We start from the raw sequence: 24,885 nt of genomic DNA on the forward strand, positions 1-24,885 counted from the left end.
GGCGGGGAATCAGAGGTGGGGTATCAGAGGCGCGGAATCAGAGGCGGGGAATCAGAGGCGGGGAATCAGAGGCGGGGAATCAAAGGCGGGGAATCAGAGGCGGGGAATCAGAGGCGGGGAATCAGAGGCAGGGAATCAGAGGCGCGGATTCATAGGCGGGAAATCAGAGGTGGGGAATCAGAGGTGGGGAATCAGAGGCGGGGAATCAGAGCCTGTGAATCAGAGGCGGGGAATCAGAGGCGGGGAATCAGAGGCGGGGAATCAGAGGCAGGGAATCAGAGACGCGGAAAGAGAGGCGTGAAATCAGAGGCGCGGAATCAGAGCCGGCGTATCTGAGCCAGGACATCAGAGGCAGAGCAACAGAGGCGTTGAAACACGGGTGCGGATTCAGAGGCGGGGAATCAGAGGCGCGGATTCAGAGGCGGGGAATCAGAGGCGGGGAATCAGAGGCTGGGAATCAGAGGCGGGGAATCAGAGGCGGGGAATCATAGGCGGGGAATCAGAGGCGGGGAATCAGAGGCGGGGAATCAGAGGCGGGGAAAGAGATGTGGGGAAACGGAGTCCGGGAAAGTTGCGCGGAAAGGGAGGCGGGGAATCAGAGGCGGGGAATCAGAGTTGGGGAATCAGAGGCGGGGTATCAGAGGCGGGGAATCAGAGGCGGGGTATCAGAGGCAGAGAATCAGAGGCGGGGTATCAGAGGCGGGGAATCAGAGGCTCAGAATCAGAGCGGGGAAAGAGATGTGGGGAAACGGAGGCCGGGAATGTTGCGCGGAAAGGGAGGCGGGGAATCAGAGGCGGGGAATCAGAGGCGGGGAATCAGAGGCGGGGAATCAGACGTGGGGAATCAGAGGTGGGGAATCAGAGGCGGGGAATCAGAGGCAGGTAATCAGAGGCGGGGAATCTGAGGTGGGGAATCAGAGGCGGGGAATCAGAGGCGGGGAATGAGAGGCGGGGAATCAGAGGCAGGGAATCAGAGGCGGGGAATCAGAGGCGGGGAATCAGAGGCGGGGAATCAGAGGCGGGGAATCAGAGGCGGGGAATCAGAGGCTGGGAATCAGAGGCGGGGAATCAGAGGCAGGGATCAGAGGCGGGGAATCTGAGGCGGGGAATCTGAGGCGGGCAATCCGAGCCGGGGAATCAGAGGCGGGGAATCAGAGGTGGGGAATCTGAGGCAGGGAATCGGAGCCAGAGAATCGGAGACGGGGAATCAGAGGCGGGGAATCAGAGGCGGGGAATCAGAGGCGGGGAATCAGAGGCGGGGAATCAGATGCAGGGAATCTGAGGCAGGGAATCTGAGGCGGAGAATCTGAGGCGGAGAATCTGACGCGGGAATCTGAGGCGGGGAATCTGATGCGGGGAATCAGAGGCGGGGAATCAGATGCATGGAAACAGAGGCGGGTTATCAGAGGGTGGAAATGAGATGTGGGAAACGAGATGCATAGAAAGAGGCACGGAAATAGCGGCAGGGAAAGAGAAGCAGGGTATCAGAGGCAGTGAATCTGAGGCGGGGAATCAGAGATGCGGAAAGAGAGGCGTGAAATCAGAGGTGCGGAATCAGAGCCGGCGTATCTGAGCCGGGACATCAGAGGCAGAGCAACAGAGGCGTTGTAACACGGGTGCAGATTCAGAGGCGGGGAATCTGAGGTGGGGAATCAGAGGCGCGGATTCAGATGCGGGGAATCATAGGGGGGAAAAGAGATGTGGGGAAAGAGAGGCAGCGAAAGAGGCATGGAAATAGAGGCAGGGAAAGAGAGGCGGGGAATCAAAGGTGGGGAATCAGAGGCGGGGAAACAGGCCGGTAAACAGAGGCAGGTAAACATAGGCGGATAAATAGAGGCGGGGAAAGAGATGGGCAAAACATAGTGGTTGGAACTTGTGTGTTGAAAATTAGGTACACCAAACAGATCAAACAGTGTTGTTGAAATTGAGGGAGGGAAAAAGAAGCGCGAAAAGAGTGGAGGGTAAAGTGTGGATGCGAAAGAGAGGCGTAGAGACAGAGGCAGGGAATCAGAGGCGGGGATTCAGAGGCGGGCAATCAGAGGCAGGGAATCAGAGGTGGGGAATCAGAGGCGGGGAATAAGAGGCGCGGAATCAGAGGCGAGGAATGAGAGGCGGGTATCCGAGGCGGGGAATCAGAGCCTGGGAATCAGAGGCTGGGAATCAGAGGCGGGGAATCAGAGGCGGGGAATCAGAGGCGGGGAATCAGAGGCGGGGAATCAGAGGCGGGGAAATAGATGTGGGGAAACGGAGGCCGGGAAAGTTGCGCGGAAAGGGAGGCGGGGAATCAGAGGCGGGAAATCAGAGGCGGGGAATCAGTGGCGGGGTATCAGAGGCAGAGAATCAGAGGCGGGGTATCAGAGGCGGGGAATCAGAGGCTGGGAATCAGAGGCGGGGAAAGAGATGTGGGGAAACGGAGGCCGGGAATGTTGCGAGGAAAGGGAGGCAGGGAATCAGAGGCGGGGAATCAGAGGCGGGGAATCAGAGGCGGGGAATCAGAGGCGGGGAAATAGATGTGGGGAAACGGAGGCCGGGAAAGTTGCGCGGAAAGGGAGGCGGGGAATCAGAGGCGGGAAATCAGAGGCGGGGAATCAGTGGCGGGGTATCAGAGGCAGAGAATCAGAGGCGGGGTATCAGAGGCGGGGAATCAGAGGCTGGGAATCAGAGGCGGGGAAAGAGATGTGGGGAAACGGAGGCCGGGAATGTTGCGAGGAAAGGAAGGCAGGGAATCAGAGGCGGGGAATCAGAGGCGGGGAATCAGAGGCGGGGAATCAGAGGCGCGGATTCAGATGCGGGGAATCATAGGGGGGAAAAGAGATGTGGGGAAAGAGAGGCAGCGAAAGAGGCATGGAAATAGAGGCAGGGAAAGAGAGGCGGGGAATCAAAGGTGGGGAATCAGAGGCGGGGAAACAGGCCGGTAAACAGAGGCAGGTAAACATAGGCGGATAAATAGAGGCGGGGAAAGAGATGGGCAAAACATAGTGGTTGGAACTTGTGTGTTGAAAATTAGGTACACCAAACAGATCAAACAGTGTTGTTGAAATTGAGGGAGGGAAAAAGAAGCGCGAAAAGAGTGGAGGGTAAAGTGTGGATGCGAAAGAGAGGCGTAGAGACAGAGGCAGGGAATCAGAGGCGGGGATTCAGAGGCGGGCAATCAGAGGCAGGGAATCAGAGGTGGGGAATCAGAGGCGGGGAATAAGAGGCGCGGAATCAGAGGCGAGGAATGAGAGGCGGGTATCCGAGGCGGGGAATCAGAGCCTGGGAATCAGAGGCTGGGAATCAGAGGCGGGGAATCAGAGGTGGGGAATCAGAGGCGGGGAATCAGAGGCGGGGAATCAGAGGCGGGGAAATAGATGTGGGGAAACGGAGGCCGGGAAAGTTGCGCGGAAAGGGAGGCGGGGAATCAGAGGCGGGAAATCAGAGGCGGGGAATCAGTGGCGGGGTATCAGAGGCAGAGAATCAGAGGCGGGGTATCAGAGGCGGGGAATCAGAGGCTGGGAATCAGAGGCGGGGAAAGAGATGTGGGGAAACGGAGGCCGGGAATGTTGCGAGGAAAGGGAGGCAGGGAATCAGAGGCGGGGAATCAGAGGCGGGGAATCAGAGGCGGGGAATCAGAGGCGGGGAAATAGATGTGGGGAAACGGAGGCCGGGAAAGTTGCGCGGAAAGGGAGGCGGGGAATCAGAGGCGGGAAATCAGAGGCGGGGAATCAGTGGCGGGGTATCAGAGGCAGAGAATCAGAGGCGGGGTATCAGAGGCGGGGAATCAGAGGCTGGGAATCAGAGGCGGGGAAAGAGATGTGGGGAAACGGAGGCCGGGAATGTTGCGAGGAAAGGGAGGCAGGGAATCAGAGGCGGGGAATCAGAGGCGGGGAATCAGAGGCGGGGAATCAGAGGTGGGGAATCAGAGGCGGGGACTCAGAGGCGGGGATTCACAGGCAGGGAATCAGAGGCGGGGAATCAGAGGCAGGGAATCAAAGGCGGAGAATCAGAGGCGGGGAATCAGAGGCGGGGAAACAGAGGCGGGGAATCAAAGGTGGGGAATCAGAGGCGGGGAATCAGAGGCGGGGAATCAGAGGTGGGGAATCAGAGGCGGGGACTCAGAGGCGGGGATTCACAGGCAGGGAATCAGAGGCGGGGAATCAGAGGCAGGGAATCAAAGGCGGGGAATCAGAGGGGGGAATCAGAGGCGGGGAAACAAAGGCGGGGAATCAAAGGTGGGGAATCAGAGGCGGGGAATCAGAGGCGGGGAATCTGAGGAGGGGAATCAGAGGCGGGGAATCAAAGGCTGGGAATCAGAGGCGGGGAATCAGAGGCAGGGAATCAGAGACGCGGAAAGAGAGGCGTGAAATCAGAGGCGCGGAATCAGAGCCGGCGTATCTGAGCCGGGACATCAGAGGCAGAGCAAAAGAGGCGTTGAAACACGGGTGCGGATTCAGAGGCAGGGAATCTGAGGTGGGGAATCAGAGGCGGGGATTCAGAGGCGGGCAATCAGAGGCAGGGAATCAGAGGTGGGGAATCAGAGGCGGGGAATAAGAGGCGCGGAATCAGAGGCGAGGAATGAGAGGCGGGTATCCGAGGCGGGGAATCAGAGCCTGGGAATCAGAGGCTGGGAATCAGAGGCGGGGAATCAGAGGCGGGGAATCAGAGGCGGGGAATCAGAGGCGGGGAATCAGAGGCGGGGAAATAGATGTGGGGAAACGGAGGCCGGGAAAGTTGCGCGGAAAGGGAGGCGGGGAATCAGAGGCGGGAAATCAGAGGCGGGGAATCAGTGGCGGGGTATCAGAGGCAGAGAATCAGAGGCGGGGTATCAGAGGCGGGGAATCAGAGGCTGGGAATCAGAGGCGGGGAAAGAGATGTGGGGAAACGGAGGCCGGGAATGTTGCGAGGAAAGGGAGGCAGGGAATCAGAGGCGGGGAATCAGAGGCGGGGAATCAGAGGCGGGGAATCAGAGGCGGGGAAATAGATGTGGGGAAACGGAGGCCGGGAAAGTTGCGCGGAAAGGGAGGCGGGGAATCAGAGGCGGGAAATCAGAGGCGGGGAATCAGAGGCGGGGAATCAGTGGCGGGGTATCAGAGGCAGAGAATCAGAGGCGGGGTATCAGAGGCGGGGAATCAGAGGCTGGGAATCAGAGGCGGGGAAAGAGATGTGGGGAAACGGAGGCCGGGAATGTTGCGAGGAAAGGGAGGCAGGGAATCAGAGGCGGGGAATCAGAGGCGGGGAATCAGAGGCGGGGAATCAGAGGCGGGGAAATAGATGTGGGGAAACGGAGGCCGGGAAAGTTGCGCGGAAAGGGAGGCGGGGAATCAGAGGCGGGAAATCAGAGGCGGGGAATCAGTGGCGGGGTATCAGAGGCAGAGAATCAGAGGCGGGGTATCAGAGGCGGGGAATCAGAGGCTGGGAATCAGAGGCGGGGAAAGAGATGTGGGGAAACGGAGGCCGGGAATGTTGCGAGGAAAGGGAGGCAGGGAATCAGAGGCGGGGAATCAGAGGCGGGGAATCAGAGGCGGGGAATCAGAGGCGGGGAAATAGATGTGGGGAAACGGAGGCCGGGAAATTTGCGCGGAAAGGGAGGCGGGGAATCAGAGGCGGGAAATCAGAGGCGGGGAATCAGTGGCGGGGTATCAGAGGCAGAGAATCAGAGGCGGGGTATCAGAGGCGGGGAATCAGAGGCTGGGAATCAGAGGCGGGGAAAGAGATGTGGGGAAACGGAGGCCGGGAATGTTGCGAGGAAAGGGAGGCAGGGAATCAGAGGCGGGGAATCAGAGGCGGGGAATCAGAGGCTGGGAATCAGAGGCGGGGAAAGAGATGTGGGGAAACGGAGGCCGGGAATGTTGCGAGGAAAGGGAGGCAGGGAATCAGAGGCGGGAAATCAGAGGCGGGGAATCAGTGGCGGGGTATCAGAGGCAGAGAATCAGAGGCGGGGTATCAGAGGCGGGGAATCAGAGGCTGGGAATCAGAGGCGGGGAAAGAGATGTGGGGAAACGGAGGCCGGGAATGTTGCGAGGAAAGGGAGGCAGGGAATCAGAGGCGGGGAATCAGAGGCGGGGAATCAGAGGCGGGGAATCAGAGGCGGGGAAATAGATGTGGGGAGACGGAGGCCGGGAAAGTTGCGCGGAAAGGGAGGCGGGGAATCAGAGGCGGGAAATCAGAGGCGGGGAATCAGTGGCGGGGTATCAGAGGCAGAGAATCAGAGGCGGGGTATCAGAGGCGGGGAATCAGAGGCTGGGAATCAGAGGCGGGGAAAGAGATGTGGGGAAACGGAGGCCGGGAATGTTGCGAGGAAAGGGAGGCAGGGAATCAGAGGCGGGGAATCAGAGGCGGGGAATCAGAGGCGGGGAATCAGAGGCGGGGAATCAGTGGCGGGGTATCAGAGGCAGAGAATCAGAGGCGGGGAATCAGAGGCGGGGAATCAGAGGCTGGGAATCAGAGGCGGGGAAAGAGATGTGGGGAAACGGAGGCCGGGAATGTTGCGAGGAAAGGGAGGCAGGGAATCAGAGGCGGGGAATCAGAGGCGGGGAATCAGAGGCGGGGAATCAGAGGCGGGGAAATAGATGTGGGGAAACGGAGGCCGGGAAAGTTGCGCGGAAAGGGAGGCGGGGAATCAGAGGCGGGAAATCAGAGGCGGGGAATCAGTGGCGGGGTATCAGAGGCAGAGAATCAGAGGCGGGGTATCAGAGGCGGGGAATCAGAGGCTGGGAATCAGAGGCGGGGAAAGAGATGTGGGGAAACGGAGGCCGGGAATGTTGCGAGGAAAGGGAGGCAGGGAATCAGAGGCGGGGAATCAGAGGCGGGGAATCAGAGGCGGGGAATCAGAGGTGGGGAATCAGAGGCGGGGACTCAGAGGCGGGGATTCACAGGCAGGGAATCAGAGGCGGGGAATCAGAGGCAGGGAATCAAAGGCGGAGAATCAGAGGCGGGGAATCAGAGGCGGGGAAACAGAGGCGGGGAATCAAAGGTGGGGAATCAGAGGCGGGGAATCAGAGGCGGGGAATCAGAGGTGGGGAATCAGAGGCGGGGACTCAGAGGCGGGGATTCACAGGCAGGGAATCAGAGGCGGGGAATCAGAGGCAGGGAATCAAAGGCGGGGAATCAGAGGGGGGAATCAGAGGCGGGGAAACAGAGGCGGGGAATCAAAGGTGGGGAATCAGAGGCGGGGAATCAGAGGCGGGGAATCTGAGGAGGGGAATCAGAGGCGGGGAATCAAAGGCTGGGAATCAGAGGCGGGGAATCAGAGGCAGGGAATCAGAGACGCGGAAAGAGAGGCGTGAAATCAGAGGCGCGGAATCAGAGCCGGCGTATCTGAGCCGGGACATCAGAGGCAGAGCAACAGAGGCGTTGAAACACGGGTGCGGATTCAGAGGCAGGGAATCTGAGGTGGGGAATCAGAGGCGGGGAATTAGAGGCGGGGAATCAGAGGCGGGGAATCAGAGGCGGGGAATCAGAGGCGGGGAATCTGAGGCGGGGAATCAGAGGCGGGGATTCAGAGGCGGGGAATCAGAGGCGGGGAATCAGAGGCGGGGAATCAGAGGCGGGGAATCAGAGGCGGGGAATCAGAGGCGGGGAATCAGAGGCGGGGAAGCAGAGGCAGGGAATCAGAGGCAGGGAATCAGAGGCGGGGAATCAGAGGCGGGGAATCAGAGGCGGGGAATCAGAGGCGGGGAATCAGAGGCGGGGTATGAGAGGCGCGGAATCAGAGTCGGGGAATCAGAGGCGGGGAATCAGAGGCGGGGAATCAGAGGCGGGGAATCAGAGGCGGGGAATCAGAGTCGGGGAATCAGAGGCGGGGAATCAGAGGCGGGGAATCATAGGCGGGGAATCAGAGGCGGGGAATCAGAGGCGGGGAATCAGAGGCGGGGAAAGAGATGTGGGGAAACGGAGTCCGGGAAAGTTGCGCGGAAAGGGAGGCGGGGAATCAGAGGCGGGGAATCAGAGGCGGGGAATCAGAGGCGGGGAATCAGAGGCGGGGAATCAGAGGCGGGGAATCAGAGGCAGGGTATCAGAGGCAGAGAATCAGAGGCGGGGTATCAGAGGCGGGGAATCAGAGGCTCGGAATCAGAGCGGGGAAAGAGATGTGGGGAAACGGAGGCCGGGAATGTTGCGCGGAAAGGGAGGCGGGGATTCAGAGGCGGGAAATCAGAGGCGGGGAATCAGAGGCGGGGAATCAGAGGCGGGGAATCAGAGGCGGGGAATCAGAGGCGAGGAATCAGAGGCGGGGAATCTGAGGCAGGGAATCTGAGGCAAGGAATCAGAGGCGGAGAATCAGAGGCGGGGATTCAGAGGCGGGGAATCAGACGCGGGGAATCAGAGCCGGGAAATCAGAGGCGGGGAATCAGAGGCGGGGAATCAGAGGCGGGGATTCAGAGGCGGGGCATCACAGGCGGGGAATCAGAGCCGGAGAATCAGAGGCGGGGAATCAGAGGCGGGGAAAGAGATATGGGGAAACGGAGGCAGGGAAAGTAGCGCAGAAACGGAGGCGGGGAATCAGAGGCGGGGAATCAGAGGTGGGGAATGAGAAGCGGGGAATCAGAGGCGGGGAATCAGAGGCTTGGAATCAGAGGCGGGGAATCAGAGGCGGGGAATCAGAGGCGGGGAATCAGAGGCGGGGAATCAGAGGCGGGGAATCAGAGGCGGGGAATCAGAGGAGGGGAATCAGAGGCGGGGAATCAGAGGCCGGGAATCGGAGGCGGGGAATCACAGGCTTGGAATCAGAGGCGGGGAATCAGAGGCGGGGAATCAGAGGCGGGGAATCAGAGGCGGGAAATCAGAGCCTGGGAATCAGAGGCGGGGAATCAGAGGCGGGGAATCAGAGGCGTGGAATCAGAGGCGGGGAATCAGAGGCGGGGAATCAGAGGCGAGGAAATAGATGTGGGGAAACGGAGGCCGGGAAAGTTGTGCGGAAAGGGAGGCTGGGAATCAGAGGCGGGGAATCAGAGGCTGGGAATCAGAGGCGGGGAATCAGAGGCGGGGAATCAGAGGTGGGGAATCTGAGGCAGGGAATCGGAGCCGGGGAATCAGAGGCAGGGAATCAGATGAAGGGAATCTGAGGCAGGGATTCTGAGGCAGGGAATCTGAGGTGGGGAATCTGAGGCGGGGAATCTGAGGCGGGGAATCTGAGGCGGGGAATCTGAGGCGGGGAATCATAGGCATGGAATCAGAGGAGGGTTATCAGAGGGGGGAAATCTCACGTGGGAAATGAGAAGCAGAGAAAGATGCAAGGAAATAGAGGCAGGGAAAGAGAGACAGGGTATAAGAGGCCGGGAATCAGAGGCGGGGAATCAGAGACACGGAAAGAGAGGCGTGGAATCAGAGGCGCGGAATCAGAGCCGGCGAATCTGAGTCGGGAAATCAGAGGCAGAGCAACAGAGGCGGTAAAACATGGGTGCGGAATCGGAGGAGGGGAATCAGAGGCGGGGAATCAGAGGCGGGGAATCAGAAGCGGGGATCAGAGGCGGGGAATCAGAGGCGGGGAATCAGAGGCGGGGAATCAGAGGCGGGGAATCAGAGGCGGGGAATCAGAGGCGGGGAATCAGAGGCGGGGAATCAGAGGCGGGGAATCAGAGGCGGGGAATCAGAGGCGGGGAATCAGAGGCGGGGAATCTGAGGCGGGGAATCTGAGGCAGGGAATCTGAGGCGGGGAATCAGAGCCGAGGCGTCAGAGGCAGGGAATCAGTGGTGGGAAATCAGACGCGGTGAATCAGAGGTGGGGAATCTGAGGCGGGGAATCGGAGCCGGGGAATCGGAGACGGGGAATCAGAGGCGGGGAATCAGAGGCGGGGAATCAGAGGAGGGGAATCAGAGGCGGGGAATCAGAGGCCGGGAATCAGAGGCGGGGAATCAGAGGCTTGGAATCAGAGGCGGGGAATTAGAGGCGGGGAATCAGAGGCGGGGAATCAGAGGCGGGGAATCAGATCCTGGGAATCAGAGGCGGGGAATCAGAGGCGGGGAATCAGAGGCGGGGAATCAGAGGCGGGGAATCAGAGGCGGGGAATCAGAGGCGGGGAATCAGAGGCGGGGAAATAGATGTGGGGAAACGGAGGCCGGGAAAGTTGTGCGGAAAGGGAGGCGGGGAATCAGAGGCGGGGAATCAAAGGCGGGGAATCAGAGGCGGGGAATCAGAGGCGGGGAATCAGAGGTGGGGAATCTGAGGCAGGGAATCGGAGCCGGGGAATCAGAGGCAGGGAATCAGATGAAGGGAATCTGAGGCAGGGATTCTGAGGCAGGGAATCTGAGGTGGGGAATCTGAGGCGGGGAATCTGAGGCGGGGAATCTGAGGCGGGGAATCTGAGGCGGGGAATCATAGGCATGGAATCAGACGAGGGTTATCAGAGGGGGGAAATCTCATGTGGGAAATGAGAAGCAGAGAAAGATGCAAGGAAATAGAGGCAGGGAAAGAGAGACAGGGTATAAGAGGCCGGGAATCAGAGGCGGGGAATCAGAGACACGGAAAGAGAGGCGTGGAATCAGAGGCGCGGAATCAGAGCCGGCGAATCTGAGTCGGCAAATCAGAGGCAGAGCAACAGAGGCAGTAAAACATGGGTGCGGAATCGGAGGCGGGGAATCAGAGGCGGGGAATCAGAAGCGGGGATCAGAGGCGGGGAATCAGAGCCGGGGAATCAGAGGCGGGGAATCAGAGGCGGGGAATCAGAGGCGGGGAATCAGAGGCGGGGAATCAGATCCTGGGAATCAGAGGCGGGGAATCAGAGGCGGGGAATCAGAGGCGGGGAATCAGAGGCGGGGAATCAGAGGCGGGGAATCAGAGGCGGGGAATCAGATGCGGGGAAATAGATGTGGGGAAACGGAGGCCGGGAAAGTTGTGCGGAAAGGGAGGCGGGGAATCAGAGGCGGGGAATCAAAGGCGGGGAATCAGAGGCGGGGAATCAGTGGCGGGGAATCAGAGGTGGGGAATCTGAGGCAGGGAATCGGAGCCGGGGAATCAGAGGCAGGGAATCAGATGAAGGGAATCTGAGGCAGGGATTCTGAGGCAGGGAATCTGAGGTGGGGAATCTGAGGCGGGGAATCTGAGGCGGGGAATCTGAGGCGGGGAATCTGAGGCGGTGAATCATAGGCATGGAATCAGACGAGGGTTATCAGAGGGGGGAAATCTCATGTGGGAAATGAGAAGCAGAGAAAGATGCAAGGAAATAGAGGCAGGGAAAGAGAGACAGGGTATAAGAGGCCGGGAATCAGAGGCGGGGAATCAGAGACACGGAAAGAGAGGCGTGGAATCAGAGGCGCGGAATCAGAGCCGGCGAATCTGAGTCGGCAAATCAGAGGCAGAGCAACAGAGGCAGTAAAACATGGGTGCGGAATCGGAGGCGGGGAATCAGAGGCGGGGAATCAGAAGCGGGGATCAGAGGCGGGGAATCAGAGCCGGGGAATCAGAGGCGGGGAATCAGAGGCGGGGAATCAGAGGCGGGGAATCAGAGGCGGGGAATCAGAGGCAGGGAATCAGAGGAGGGGAATGAGAGGCGGGGAATCAGAGGCGGGGAATCAGAGGCGGGGAATCTGAGGCGGGGAATCAGAGGCGGGAAATCAGAGCCTGGGAATCAGAGGCGGGGAATCAGAGGCGGGGAATCAGAGGCGTGGAATCAGAGGCGGGGAATCAGAGGCGGGGAATCAGAGGCGAGGAAATAGATGTGGGGAAACGGAGGCCGGGAAAGTTGTGCGGAAAGGGAGGCTGGGAATCAGAGGCGGGGAATCAGAGGCTGGGAATCAGAGGCGGGGAATCAGAGGCGGGGAATCAGAGGTGGGGAATCTGAGGCAGGGAATCGGAGCCGGGGAATCAGAGGCAGGGAATCAGATGAAGGGAATCTGAGGCAGGGATTCTGAGGCAGGGAATCTGAGGTGGGGAATCTGAGGCGGGGAATCTGAGGCGGGGAATCTGAGGCGGGGAATCTGAGGCGGGGAATCATAGGCATGGAATCAGAGGAGGGTTATCAGAGGGGGGAAATCTCACGTGGGAAATGAGAAGCAGAGAAAGATGCAAGGAAATAGAGGCAGGGAAAGAGAGACAGGGTATAAGAGGCCGGGAATCAGAGGCGGGGAATCAGAGACACGGAAAGAGAGGCGTGGAATCAGAGGCGCGGAATCAGAGCCGGCGAATCTGAGTCGGGAAATCAGAGGCAGAGCAACAGAGGCGGTAAAACATGGGTGCGGAATCGGAGGAGGGGAATCAGAGGCGGGGAATCAGAGGCGGGGAATCAGAAGCGGGGATCAGAGGCGGGGAATCAGAGGCGGGGAATCAGAGGCGGGGAATCAGAGGCGGGGAATCAGAGGCGGGGAATCAGAGGCGGGGAATCAGAGGCGGGGAATCAGAGGCGGGGAATCAGAGGCGGGGAATCAGAGGCGGGGAATCAGAGGCGGGGAATCTGAGGCGGGGAATCTGAGGCAGGGAATCTGAGGCGGGGAATCAGAGCCGAGGCGTCAGAGGCAGGGAATCAGTGGTGGGAAATCAGACGCGGTGAATCAGAGGTGGGGAATCTGAGGCGGGGAATCGGAGCCGGGGAATCGGAGACGGGGAATCAGAGGCGGGGAATCAGAGGCGGGGAATCAGAGGAGGGGAATCAGAGGCGGGGAATCAGAGGCCGGGAATCAGAGGCGGGGAATCAGAGGCTTGGAATCAGAGGCGGGGAATTAGAGGCGGGGAATCAGAGGCGGGGAATCAGAGGCGGGGAATCAGATCCTGGGAATCAGAGGCGGGGAATCAGAGGCGGGGAATCAGAGGCGGGGAATCAGAGGCGGGGAATCAGAGGCGGGGAATCAGAGGCGGGGAATCAGAGGCGGGGAAATAGATGTGGGGAAACGGAGGCCGGGAAAGTTGTGCGGAAAGGGAGGCGGGGAATCAGAGGCGGGGAATCAAAGGCGGGGAATCAGAGGCGGGGAATCAGAGGCGGGGAATCAGAGGTGGGGAATCTGAGGCAGGGAATCGGAGCCGGGGAATCAGAGGCAGGGAATCAGATGAAGGGAATCTGAGGCAGGGATTCTGAGGCAGGGAATCTGAGGTGGGGAATCTGAGGCGGGGAATCTGAGGCGGGGAATCTGAGGCGGGGAATCTGAGGCGGGGAATCATAGGCATGGAATCAGACGAGGGTTATCAGAGGGGGGAAATCTCATGTGGGAAATGAGAAGCAGAGAAAGATGCAAGGAAATAGAGGCAGGGAAAGAGAGACAGGGTATAAGAGGCCGGGAATCAGAGGCGGGGAATCAGAGACACGGAAAGAGAGGCGTGGAATCAGAGGCGCGGAATCAGAGCCGGCGAATCTGAGTCGGCAAATCAGAGGCAGAGCAACAGAGGCAGTAAAACATGGGTGCGGAATCGGAGGCGGGGAATCAGAGGCGGGGAATCAGAAGCGGGGATCAGAGGCGGGGAATCAGAGCCGGGGAATCAGAGGCGGGGAATCAGAGGCGGGGAATCAGAGGCGGGGAATCAGAGGCGGGGAATCAGATCCTGGGAATCAGAGGCGGGGAATCAGAGGCGGGGAATCAGAGGCGGGGAATCAGAGGCGGGGAATCAGAGGCGGGGAATCAGAGGCGGGGAATCAGATGCGGGGAAATAGATGTGGGGAAACGGAGGCCGGGAAAGTTGTGCGGAAAGGGAGGCGGGGAATCAGAGGTGGGGAATCAAAGGCGGGGAATCAGAGGCGGGGAATCAGTGGCGGGGAATCAGAGGTGGGGAATCTGAGGCAGGGAATCGGAGCCGGGGAATCAGAGGCAGGGAATCAGATGAAGGGAATCTGAGGCAGGGATTCTGAGGCAGGGAATCTGAGGTGGGGAATCTGAGGCGGGGAATCTGAGGCGGGGAATCTGAGGCGGGGAATCTGAGGCGGTGAATCATAGGCATGGAATCAGACGAGGGTTATCAGAGGGGGGAAATCTCATGTGGGAAATGAGAAGCAGAGAAAGATGCAAGGAAATAGAGGCAGGGAAAGAGAGACAGGGTATAAGAGGCCGGGAATCAGAGGCGGGGAATCAGAGACACGGAAAGAGAGGCGTGGAATCAGAGGCGCGGAATCAGAGCCGGCGAATCTGAGTCGGCAAATCAGAGGCAGAGCAACAGAGGCAGTAAAACATGGGTGCGGAATCGGAGGCGGGGAATCAGAGGCGGGGAATCAGAAGCGGGGATCAGAGGCGGGGAATCAGAGCCGGGGAATCAGAGGCGGGGAATCAGAGGCGGGGAATCAGAGGCGGGGAATCAGAGGCGGGGAATCAGAGGCAGGGAATCAGAGGAGGGGAATGAGAGGCGGGGAATCAGAGGCGGGGAATCAGAGGCGGGGAATCTGAGGCGGGGATTCTGAGGCGGGGTATCTGAGGCGGGGAATCAGAGCCGGGGAGTAAGAGGCGGGGAATCAGAGGCGGGAAATCAGACGCGGGGAATCAGAGGTGGGGAATCTGAGGCGGGGAATCGGAGCCGGGGAATCGGAGACGGGGAATCAGAGGCGGGGAATCATAGGCGGGGAATCAGAGGCGGGGAATCAGAGGCAGGGAATCAGATGCAGGGAATCTGTTGCAGGGAATCTGAGGCGGGGAATCTGAGGCGGGGAATCTGAGGCGGGGAATCTGAGGCGGGTTATCAGAGGGTGGAAATGAGATGTGGGAAACGAGATGCAGAGAAAGAGGTACGGGAATAGAGGCAGGGAAAGAGAAGCATGGTATCAGAGGCGGAGAATCAGAGGCGGGGAATCAGAGGCGGGGAATCGGAGGCGGGGAATCAGAGGCGGGGAATCAGAGGCGGGGTATGAGAGGCGCGGAATCAGAGGCGGGGAATCAGAGGCGGGGAATCAGAGGCGGGGAATCAGAGGCGGGGAATCAGAGTCGGGGAATCAGAGGCGGGGAATCAGAGGCGCAGAATCAGAGGCAGGGAATCAGAGGCGGGGAATCAGAGGCGGGGAATCAGAGGCGGGGAATCAGAGGCGGGGAATCAGAGCCTGGGAATCAGAGGCGGGGAATCAGAGGCGGGGAATCAGAGGCGGGGAATCAGAGGCGGGGAATCAGAGGCAGGGAATCAGAGACGCGGAAAGAGAGGCGTGAAATCAGAGGCGCGGAATCAGAGCCGGCGTATCTGAGCCGGGACATCAGAGGCAGAGCAACAGAGGCGTTGAAACACGGGTGCGGATTCAGAGGCGGGGAATCTGAGGTGGGGAATCAGAGGCACGGATTCAGATGCGGGGAATCAGAGGGTGGAAAAGAGATGGGTGGAAAGAGAGGCAGAGAAAGAGGCACGGAAATAGAGGCAGGGAAAGAGAGGCGGGGAATCAAAGGTGGGGAATCAGAGGCAGGGAAACAGGCCGGTAAACAGAGGCAGGTAAACATAGGCGGATAAATAGAGGCGGGGAAAGAGATGGGCAAAACATAGTGGTTGGAACTTGTGTGTTGAAAATGAGAAACACAGAACAGATCAAACAGAGTTGTTGAAATTGAGAGAGGGAAAGAGAGGCGCGGAAAGAGTGGAGGGGAAAGAGTGGATGCGAAAGAGAGGCGTAGAGACAGAGGCGGGGAATCAGAGGCGGGGAATCAGAGGCTGGGAATCAGAGGCGGGGAATCAGAAGCGGGGAATCAGAGGCGGGGAATCAGAGGCGGGGAATCATAGGCGGGGAATCAGAGGCGGGGAATCAGAGGCGGGGAATCAGAGGCGGGGAAAGAGATGTGGGGAAACGGAGTCCGGGAAAGTTGCGCGGAAAGGGAGGTGGGGAATCAGAGGCGGGTAATCAGAGGTGGGGAATCAGAGGCGGGGAATCAGAGGCGGGGAATCAGAGGCAGGGTATCAGAGGCAGAGAATCAGAGGCGGGGTATCAGAGGCAGGGAATCAGAGGCTCGGAATAAGAGCGGGGAAAGAGATGTGGGGAAACGGAGGCCGGGAATGTTGCGCTGAAAGGGAGGCGGGGAATCAGAGGCGGGGAATCAGAGGCGGGGAATCAGAGTCGGGGAATCAGAGGCGGGGAATCATAGGCGGGGAAAGAGATGTGGGGAAACGGAGTCTGGGAAAGTTGCGCGGAAAGGGAGGCGGGGAATCAGAGGCGGGGAATCAGAGGTGGGGAATCAGAGGCGGGGTATCAGAGGCGGGGAATCAGAGGCGGGGTATCAGAGGCAGAGAATCAGAGGCGGGGTATCAGAGGCGGGGAATCAGAGGCTCGGAATCAGAGCGGGGAAAGAGATGTGGGGAAACAGAGGCCGGGAATGTTGCGCGGAAAGGGAGGCGGGGAATCAGAGGCGGGGAATCAGAGGCGGGGAATCAGAGGCGGGGAATCAGACGTGGGGAATCAGAGGTGGGGAATCAGAGGCGGGGAATCAGAGGCGGGTAATCAGAGGCGGGGAATCTGAGGTGGGGAATCAGAGGCGGGGAATCAGAGGCGGGGAATGAGAGGCGGGGAATCAGAGGCAGGGAATCAGAGGCGGGGAATCAGAGGCGGGGAATCAGAGGCGGGGAATCAGAGGCGGGGAATCAGAGGCGGGGAATCAGAGGCTGGGAATCAGAGGCGGGGAATCAGAGGCAGGGATCAGAGGCGGGGAATCTGAGGCGGGGAATCTGAGGCGGGCAATCCGAGCCGGGGAATCAGAGGCGGGGAATCAGAGGTGGGGAATCTGAGGCAGGGAATCGGAGCCGGAGAATCGGAGACGGGGAATCAGAGGCGGGGAATCAGAGGCGGGGAATCAGAGGCGGGGAATCAGAGGCGGGGAATCAGATGCAGGGAATCTGAGGCAGGGAATCTGAGGCGGAGAATCTGAGGCGGAGAATCTGACGCGGGAATCTGAGGCGGGGAATCTGATGCGGGGAATCAGAGGCGGGGAATCAGATGCATGGAAACAGAGGTGGGTTATCAGAGGGTGGAAATGAGATGTGGGAAACGAGATGCATAGAAAGAGGCACGGAAATAGCGGCAGGGAAAGAGAAGCAGGGTATCAGAGGCGGTGAATCTGAGGCGGGGAATCAGAGATGCGGAAAGAGAGGCGTGAAATCAGAGGCACGGAATCAGAGCCGGCGTATCTGAGCCGGGACATCAGAGGCAGAGCAACAGAGGCGTTGTAACACGGGTGCAGATTCAGAGGCGGGGAATCTGAGGTGGGGAATCAGAGGCGCGGATTCAGATGCGGGGAATCATAGGGGGGAAAAGAGATGTGGGGAAAGAGAGGCAGCGAAAGAGGCATGGAAATAGAGGCAGGGAAAGAGAGGCGGGGAATCAAAGGTGGGGAATCAGAGGCGGGGAAACAGGCCGGTAAACAGAGGCAGGTAAACATAGGCGGATAAATAGAGGCGGGGAAAGAGATGGGCAAAACATAGTGGTTGGAACTTGTGTGTTGAAAATTAGGTACACCAAACAGATCAAACAGTGTTGTTGAAATTGAGGGAGGGAAAAAGAAGCGCGAAAAGAGTGGAGGGTAAAGTGTGGATGCGAAAGAGAGGCGTAGAGACAGAGGCAGGGAATCAGAGGCGGGGATTCAGAGGCGGGCAATCAGAGGCGGGGATTCAGAGGTGGGGAATCAGAGGCGGGGAATAAGAGGCGCGGAATCAGAGGCGAGGAATGAGAGGCGGGTATCCGAGGCGGGGAATCAGAGCCTGGGAATCAGAGGCTGGGAATCAGAGGCGGGGAATCAGAGGCGGGGAATCAGAGGCGGGGAATCAGAGGCGGGGAATCAGAGGCGGGGAAATAGATGTGGGGAAACGGAGGCCGGGAAAGTTGCGCAGAAAGGGAGGCGGGGAATCAGAGGCGGGGAATCAGAGGCGGGAAATCAGAGGCGGGGAATCAGTGGCGGGGTATCAGAGGCAGAGAATCAGAGGCGGGGTATCAGAGGCGGGGAATCAGAGGCTGGGAATCAGAGGCGGGGAAAGAGATGTGGGGAAACGGAGGCCGGGAATGTTGCGAGGAAAGGGAGGCAGGGAATCAGAGGCGGGGAATCAGAGGCGGGGAATCAGAGGCGGGGAATCAGAGGTGGGGAATCAGAGGCGGGGACTCAGAGGCGGGGATTCACAGGCAGGGAATCAGAGGCGGGGAATCAGAGGCAGGGAATCAAAGGCGGGGAATCAGAGGCGGGGAAACAGAGGCGGGGAATCAAAGGTGGGGAATCAGAGGCGGGGAATCAGAGGCGGGGAATCAGAGGTGGGGAATCAGAGGCGGGGACTCAGAGGCGGGGATTCACAGGCAGGGAATCAGAGGCGGGGAATCAGAGGCAGGGAATCAAAGGCGGGGAATCAGAGGGGGGAATCAGAGGCGGGGAAACAGAGGCGGGGAATCAAAGGTGGGGAATCAGAGGCGGGGAATCAGAGCCGGGGAATCTGAGGAGGGGAATCAGAGGCGGGGAATCAAAGGCTGGGAATCAGAGGCGGGGAATCAGAGGCAGGGAATCAGAGACGCGGAAAGAGAGGCGTGAAATCAGAGGCGCGGAATCAGAGCCGGCGTATCTGAGCCGGGACATCAGAGGCAGAGCAACAGAGGCGTTGAAACACGGGTGCGGATTCAGAGGCAGGGAATCTGAGGTGGGAAATCAGAGGCGTGGATTCAGATGCGGGGAATCAGAGGGGGGAAAAGAGATGTGGGGAAAGAGAGGCAGAGAAAGAGGCACGGAAATAGAGGCAGGGAAAGAGAGGTGGGGAATCAAAGGCGGGGAATCAGAGGCGGGGAATCAGAGGCGGGGCATCAGAGGCGGGGAATCAGAGGCGGGGAATCAGAGGCGGGGAATCAGAGGCGGGCAATCAGAGGCGGGGAATCAGAGGCGGGGAATCAGAGGCGGGGAAAGAGATGTGGGGAAACGGAGGCCGGGAAAGTTGCGCGGAAAGGGAGGCGGGGAATCAGAGGTGGGGAATCAGAGGCGGGGAATTAGAGGTGGGGAATCAGAGGCGGGGAATCAGAGGCGGGGAATCAGAGGCGGGGAATCTGAGGCGGGGAATCAGAGGCGGGGATTCAGAGGCGGGGAATCAGAGGCGGGGAATCAGAGGCGGGGAATCAGAGGCGGGGAATCAGAGGCGGGGAATCAGAGGCGGGGAATCAGAGGCGGGGAAGCAGAGGCGGGGAATCAGAGGCAGGGAATCAGAGGCGGGGAATCAGAGGCGGGGAATCAGAGGCGAGGAATCAGAGGCGGGGAATCAGAGGCGGGGTATGAGAGACGCGGAATCAGAGTCGGGGAATCAGAGGCGGGGAATCAGAGGCGGGGAATCAGAGGCGGGGAATCAGAGGCGCGGAATCAGAGGCGGGGAATCAGAGGCGGGGAAAGAGATGTGGGGAAACGGAGTCCGGGAAAGTTGCGCGGAAAGGGAGGCGGGGAATCAGAGGCGGGGAATCAGAGGCGGGGAATCAGAGGCGGGGAATCAGAGGCGGGGAATCAGAGGCAGGGTATCAGAGGCAGAGAATCAGAGGCGGGGTATCAGAGGCGGGGAATCAGAGGCTCGGAATCAGAGCGGGGAAAGAGATGTGGGGAAACGGAGGCCGGGAATGTTGCGCGGAAAGGGAGGCGGGGAATCAGAGGCGGGAAATCAGAGGCGGGGAATCAGAGGCGGGGAATCAGAGGCGGGGAATCAGAGGCGGGGAATCAGACGCGGGGAATCAGAGCCGGGAAATCAGAGGCAGGGAATCAGAGGCGGGGAATCAGAGGCGGTGATTCAGAGGCGGGGAATCAGAGGCGGGGAATCAGAGCCGGGAAATCAGAGGCGGGGAATCAGAGGCGGGGAATTAGAGGCGGTGATTCAGAGGCGGGGAATCAGAGGCGGGGAATCAGAGGCGGTGATTCAGAGGCGGGGAATCAGAGGCGGGGAATCAGAGGCGGGGAATCAGAGCCGGAGAATCAGAGGCGGGGAATCAGAGGCGGGGAAAGAGATATGGGGAAACGGAGGCAGGGAAAGTAGCGCAGAAACGGAGGCGGGGAATCAGAGGCGGGGAATCAGAGGTGGGGAATCAGAAGCGGGGAATCAGAGGCGGGGAATCAGAGGCTTGGAATCAGAGGCAGGGAATCAGAGGCGGGGAATCAGAGGCGGGGAATCAGAGGCGGGGAATCAGAGGCGGGGAATCAGAGGCGGGGAATCAGTGGAGGGGAAAGAGTGAATGCAAAAGAGAGGCGTAGAGACAGAGGCGGGGAATCAGAGGCGAGGAATCAGAGGCGGGGAATCAGAGGCGGGGAATCAGAGGCGGGGAATCAGAGGTGGGGTATCAGAGGCGCGGAATCAGAGGCGGGGAATCAGAGGCGGGGAATCAGAGGCGGGGAATCAAAGGCGGGGAATCAGAGGCGGGGAATCAGAGGCGGGGAATCAGAGGCGGGGAATCAGAGGCGCGGATTCATAGGCGGGAAATCAGAGGCGGGGAATCAGAGGTGGGGAATCAGAGGCGGGGAATCAGAGCCTGTGAATAAGAGGCGGGGAATCAGAGGCGGGGAATCAGAGGCGGGGAATCAGAGGCGGGGAATCAGAGGCAGGGAATCAGAGACGCGGAAAGAGAGGCGTGAAATCAGAGGCGCGGAATCAGAGCCGGCGTATCTGAGCCAGGACATCAGAGGCAGAGCAACAGAGGCGTTGAAACACGGGTGCGGATTCAGAGGCGGGGAATCTGACGTGGGGAATCAGAGGCGCGGATTCAGAGGCGGGGAATCAGAGGCGGGGAATCAGAGGCTGGGAATCAGAGGCGGGGAATCAGAGGCGGGGAATCATAGGCGGGGAATCAGAGGCGGGGAATCAGAGGCGGGGAATCAGAGGCGGGGAAAGTGATGTGGGGAAACGGAGTCCGGGAAAGTTGCGCGGAAAGGGAGGCTGGGAATCAGAGGCGGGGAATCAGAGTTGGGGAATCAGAGGCGGGGTATCAGAGGCGGGGAATCAGAGGCGGGGTATCAGAGGCAGAGAATCAGAGGCGGGGTATCAGAGGCGGGGAATCAGAGGCTCAGAATCAGAGCGGGGAAAGAGATGTGGGGAAACGGAGGCCGGGAATGTTGCGCGGAAAGGGAGGCGGGGAATCAGAGGCGGGGAATCAGAGGCGGGGAATCAGAGGCGGGGAATCAGACGTGGGGAATCAGAGGTGGGGAATCAGAGGCGGGGAATCAGAGGCAGGTAATCAGAGGCGGGGAATCTGAGGTGGGGAATCAGAGGCGGGGAATCAGAGGCGGGGAATGAGAGGCGGGGAATCAGAGGCAGGGAATCAGAGGCGGGGAATCAGAGGCGGGGAATCAGAGGCGGGGAATCAGAGGCGGGGAATCAGAGGCGGGGAATCAGAGGCTGGGAATCAGAGGCGGGGAATCAGAGGCAGGGATCAGAGGCGGGGAATCTGAGGCGGGGAATCTGAGGCGGGCAATCCGAGCCGGGGAATCAGAGGCGGGGAATCAGAGGTGGGGAATCTGAGGCAGGGAATCGGAGCCAGAGAATCGGAGACGGGGAATCAGAGGCGGGGAATCAGAGGCGGGGAATCAGAGGCGGGGAATCAGAGGCGGGGAATCAGATGCAGGGAATCTGAGGCAGGGAATCTGAGGCGGAGAATCTGAGGCGGAGAATCTGACGCGGGAATCTGAGGCGGGGAATCTGATGCGGGGAATCAGAGGCGGGGAATCAGATGCATGGAAACAGAGGCGGGTTATCAGAGGGTGGAAATGAGATGTGGGAAACGAGATGCATAGAAAGAGGCACGGAAATAGCGGCAGGGAAAGAGAAGCAGGGTATCAGAGGCGGTGAATCTGAGGCGGGGAATCAGAGATGCGGAAAGAGAGGCGTGAAATCAGAGGTGCGGAATCAGAGCCGGCGTATCTGAGCCGGGACATCAGAGGCAGAGCAACAGAGGCGTTGTAACACGGGTGCAGATTCAGAGGCGGGGAATCTGAGGTGGGGAATCAGAGGCGGGGAATCAGAGGCGGGGAATCAGAGGCGGGGAATCAGAGGCGGGGAATCAGAGGCGGGGAATCAGAGGCGGGGAATCAGAGGCGGGGAATCAGATGCGGGGAATCAGAGGCGGAGAATCAGAGGCGGGTAATCAGAGGCGGGTAATCAGAGGCGGGAAATCAGAGGCGGGGAATCAGAGGCGGGGAATCATAGGCGGGGAATCAAAGGCGGGGAATCAGTGGCGGGGAATCTGAGGCGGGGAATCTGAGGCGGGGAATCAGAGCCGGGGAATCAGACGCGGGGAATCAGACGCGGGGAATCAGAGGCGGGGAATCGGAGGCGGGGAATCGGAGGCGGGGAATCTGAGGCGGTGAATCTGAGGCGGGGAATCTGAGGTGGGAAATCTGAGGTTGGAAATCTGAGGCAGGGCATCAGAGGCATGGAATCAGAAGCGGGTTATCAGAGGGGGGAAATGAGATGTGGGAAACGAGATGCAGCAAAAGAGGCACGGAAATAGAGGCTGGGTAAGAGAGGCAGGGTATCAGAGGCGGGCAATCAGAGACACGGAAAGAGAGGCGTGGAATCAGAGGCGCGAAATCAGAGCCGGGGAATCAGAGGCAGGGAATCAGAGGCAGGGAATCAGAGGCAGGGAATCAGAGGCAGGGAATCATAGCCAGGGAGTCAGAGGCAGGGAATCAGAGGCGGGGAAAGAGATGTGGGGAAAGAGAAGCCGGGAATCAGAGGCCGGGAATCAGAGGTGGGGAATCAGAGGCGGGGAATCAGAGGCTGGGAATCAGAGGCGGTGAATCAGAGGAGGGGAATCAGAGGCGGGGAATCAGAGGCAGGGAATCCGAGTCGGGGAATCAGAGGCGGGGAAAGAGATGTGGGGAAAGAGAGGCCGGGAATCAGAGGCCGGGAATCCGAGGCGGGGAATCAGAGGCGGGGAATTAGAGGCGGGGAATCAGAGGCGGGGAATCAGAGGCGGGGAATCAGAGGCGGGGAATCAGAGGCGGGGAATCAGAGGCGGGGAATCAGAGGCGGGGAATCAGAGGCGGGGAATCAGAGGCGGGGAATCAGAGGTGGGGAATCAGAGGCGGGGAATCAGAGGCGGGGAATCAGAGGCGGGGAATCAGAGGCGGGGAATCAGAGGCGGGGAATCAGAGGCGGGGAATCAGAGGCGGGGAATCAGAGGCGGGGAATCACAGGCGGGGAATCACAGGCGGGGAATCAGAGGCGGGGAATCAGAGGTGGGGAATCAGAGGCGGGAGACAGGCGGGTAAACAAAGGCGGGTAAACATAGGCAGATAAACAGACGCGGGGAAAGCGATGGGCGAAACATAGTGGTTGGAACTTATGTGTTAAAAATGAGGGACACAGAACAGATGAAACAAAGTTGTTGAAATTGAGGGAGGGAAAGAGAAGCACTGAAAGAGAGGAGGGGAAAGAGAGGTGGGGACTCAGAGGCAGGGAATCTGAGGCAGGGAATTGGAGGCGGGGATTCAGAGGCGGGGATTCAGAGGTGGGGAATCAGAGGCGGGGAATCAGAGGCTTGGAATCAGAGGCGGGGAATCAGAGGTGGGGAATCAGAGGCGGGGAATCAGAGGTGGGGAATCAGAGGCGGGGAATCAGAGGCGGGGAATCAGAGGCGGGGAATCAGAGGCGGGGAATCAGAGGCGCGGAATCAGAGGCGGGGAATCAGAGGGGGGGAATCAGAGGCGGGGAACCAGAGGCGGGGTATCAGAGGCGGGGAATCAGAGGCGGGGAATCAGAGGCGGGGAATCAGAGGTGGGGAATCAGAGGCGGGGAATCAGAGGCGGGGAAACAGAGGCGGGGAATAAGAGGCGGGGAATCAGAGGCGGGGAATCAGAGGCGGGGAATCAGAGGCGGGGAATCTGAGGCGGGGAATCTGAGGCGGGGAATCTGAGGCGGGGAATCAGAGCCGGGGAGTCAGAGGCGGGGAATCAGAGGCGGGGAATCAGAGGCGGGGAATCAGAGGCAGGGAATCAGATGCAGGGAATCTGTGGCAGGGAATCTGAGGCGGGGAATCTGAGGTGGGGAATCTGAGGCGGGGAATCTGAGGCGGGGAATCTGAGGTGGGGAATCAGAGGCATGGAATCAGAGGCGGGTTATCAGAGGGTGGAAATGAGATGTGGGAAACGAGATGTAGAGAAAGAGGTACGGAAATAGAGGCAGGGAAAGAGAAGCATGGTATCAGAGGCGGAGAATCAGAGGCGGGGAATCAGAGACGCGGATTCTGATGCGGGGAATCATGGGGGGAAAAGTGATGTGGGGAAAGAGAGGCAGAGAAAGAGGCATGGAAATAGAGGCAGGGAAAGAGTGGCGGGGAAATCAAAGGTGGGGAATCAGAGGCGGGGAAACAGGCCGGTAAACAGAGGCAGGTAAACATAGGCGGATAAATAGAGGCGGGGAAAGAGATGGGCAAAACATAGTGGTTGGAACTTGTGTGTTGAAATTGAGGTACACAGAACAGATCAAACAGAGTTGTTGAAATTGAGGGAGGGAAAGAGAGGCGCGGAAAGAGTGGAGGGGAAAGAGTGAATGCAAAAGAGAGGCGTAGAGACAGAGGCGGGGAATCAGAGGCGAGGAATCAGAGGCGGGGAATCAGAGGCGGGGAATCAGAGGCGGGGAATCAGAGGTGGGGTATCAGAGGCGCGGAATCAGAGGCGGGGAATCAGAGGCGGGGAATCAGAGGCGGGGAATCAAAGGCGGGGAATCAGAGGCGGGGAATCAGAGGCGGGGAATCAGAGGCGGGGAATCAGAGGCGCGGATTCATAGGCGGGAAATCAGAGGCGGGGAATCAGAGGTGGGGAATCAGAGGCGGGGAATCAGAGCCTGTGAATCAGAGGCGGGGAATCAGAGGCGGGGAATCAGAGGCGGGGAATCAGAGGCGGGGAATCAGAGGCAGGGAATCAGAGACGCGGAAAGAGAGGCGTGAAATCAGAGGCGCGGAATCAGAGCCGGCGTATCTGAGCCAGGACATCAGAGGCAGAGCAACAGAGGCGTTGAAACACGGGTGCGGATTCAGAGGCGGGGAATCTGACGTGGGGAATCAGAGGCGCGGATTCAGAGGCGGGGAATCAGAGGCGGGG

This window comes from Narcine bancroftii, chromosome 6 (assembly GCF_036971445.1).
Source record: "Narcine bancroftii isolate sNarBan1 chromosome 6, sNarBan1.hap1, whole genome shotgun sequence".
NCBI classification, from domain to species: domain Eukaryota; kingdom Metazoa; phylum Chordata; class Chondrichthyes; order Torpediniformes; family Narcinidae; genus Narcine; species Narcine bancroftii.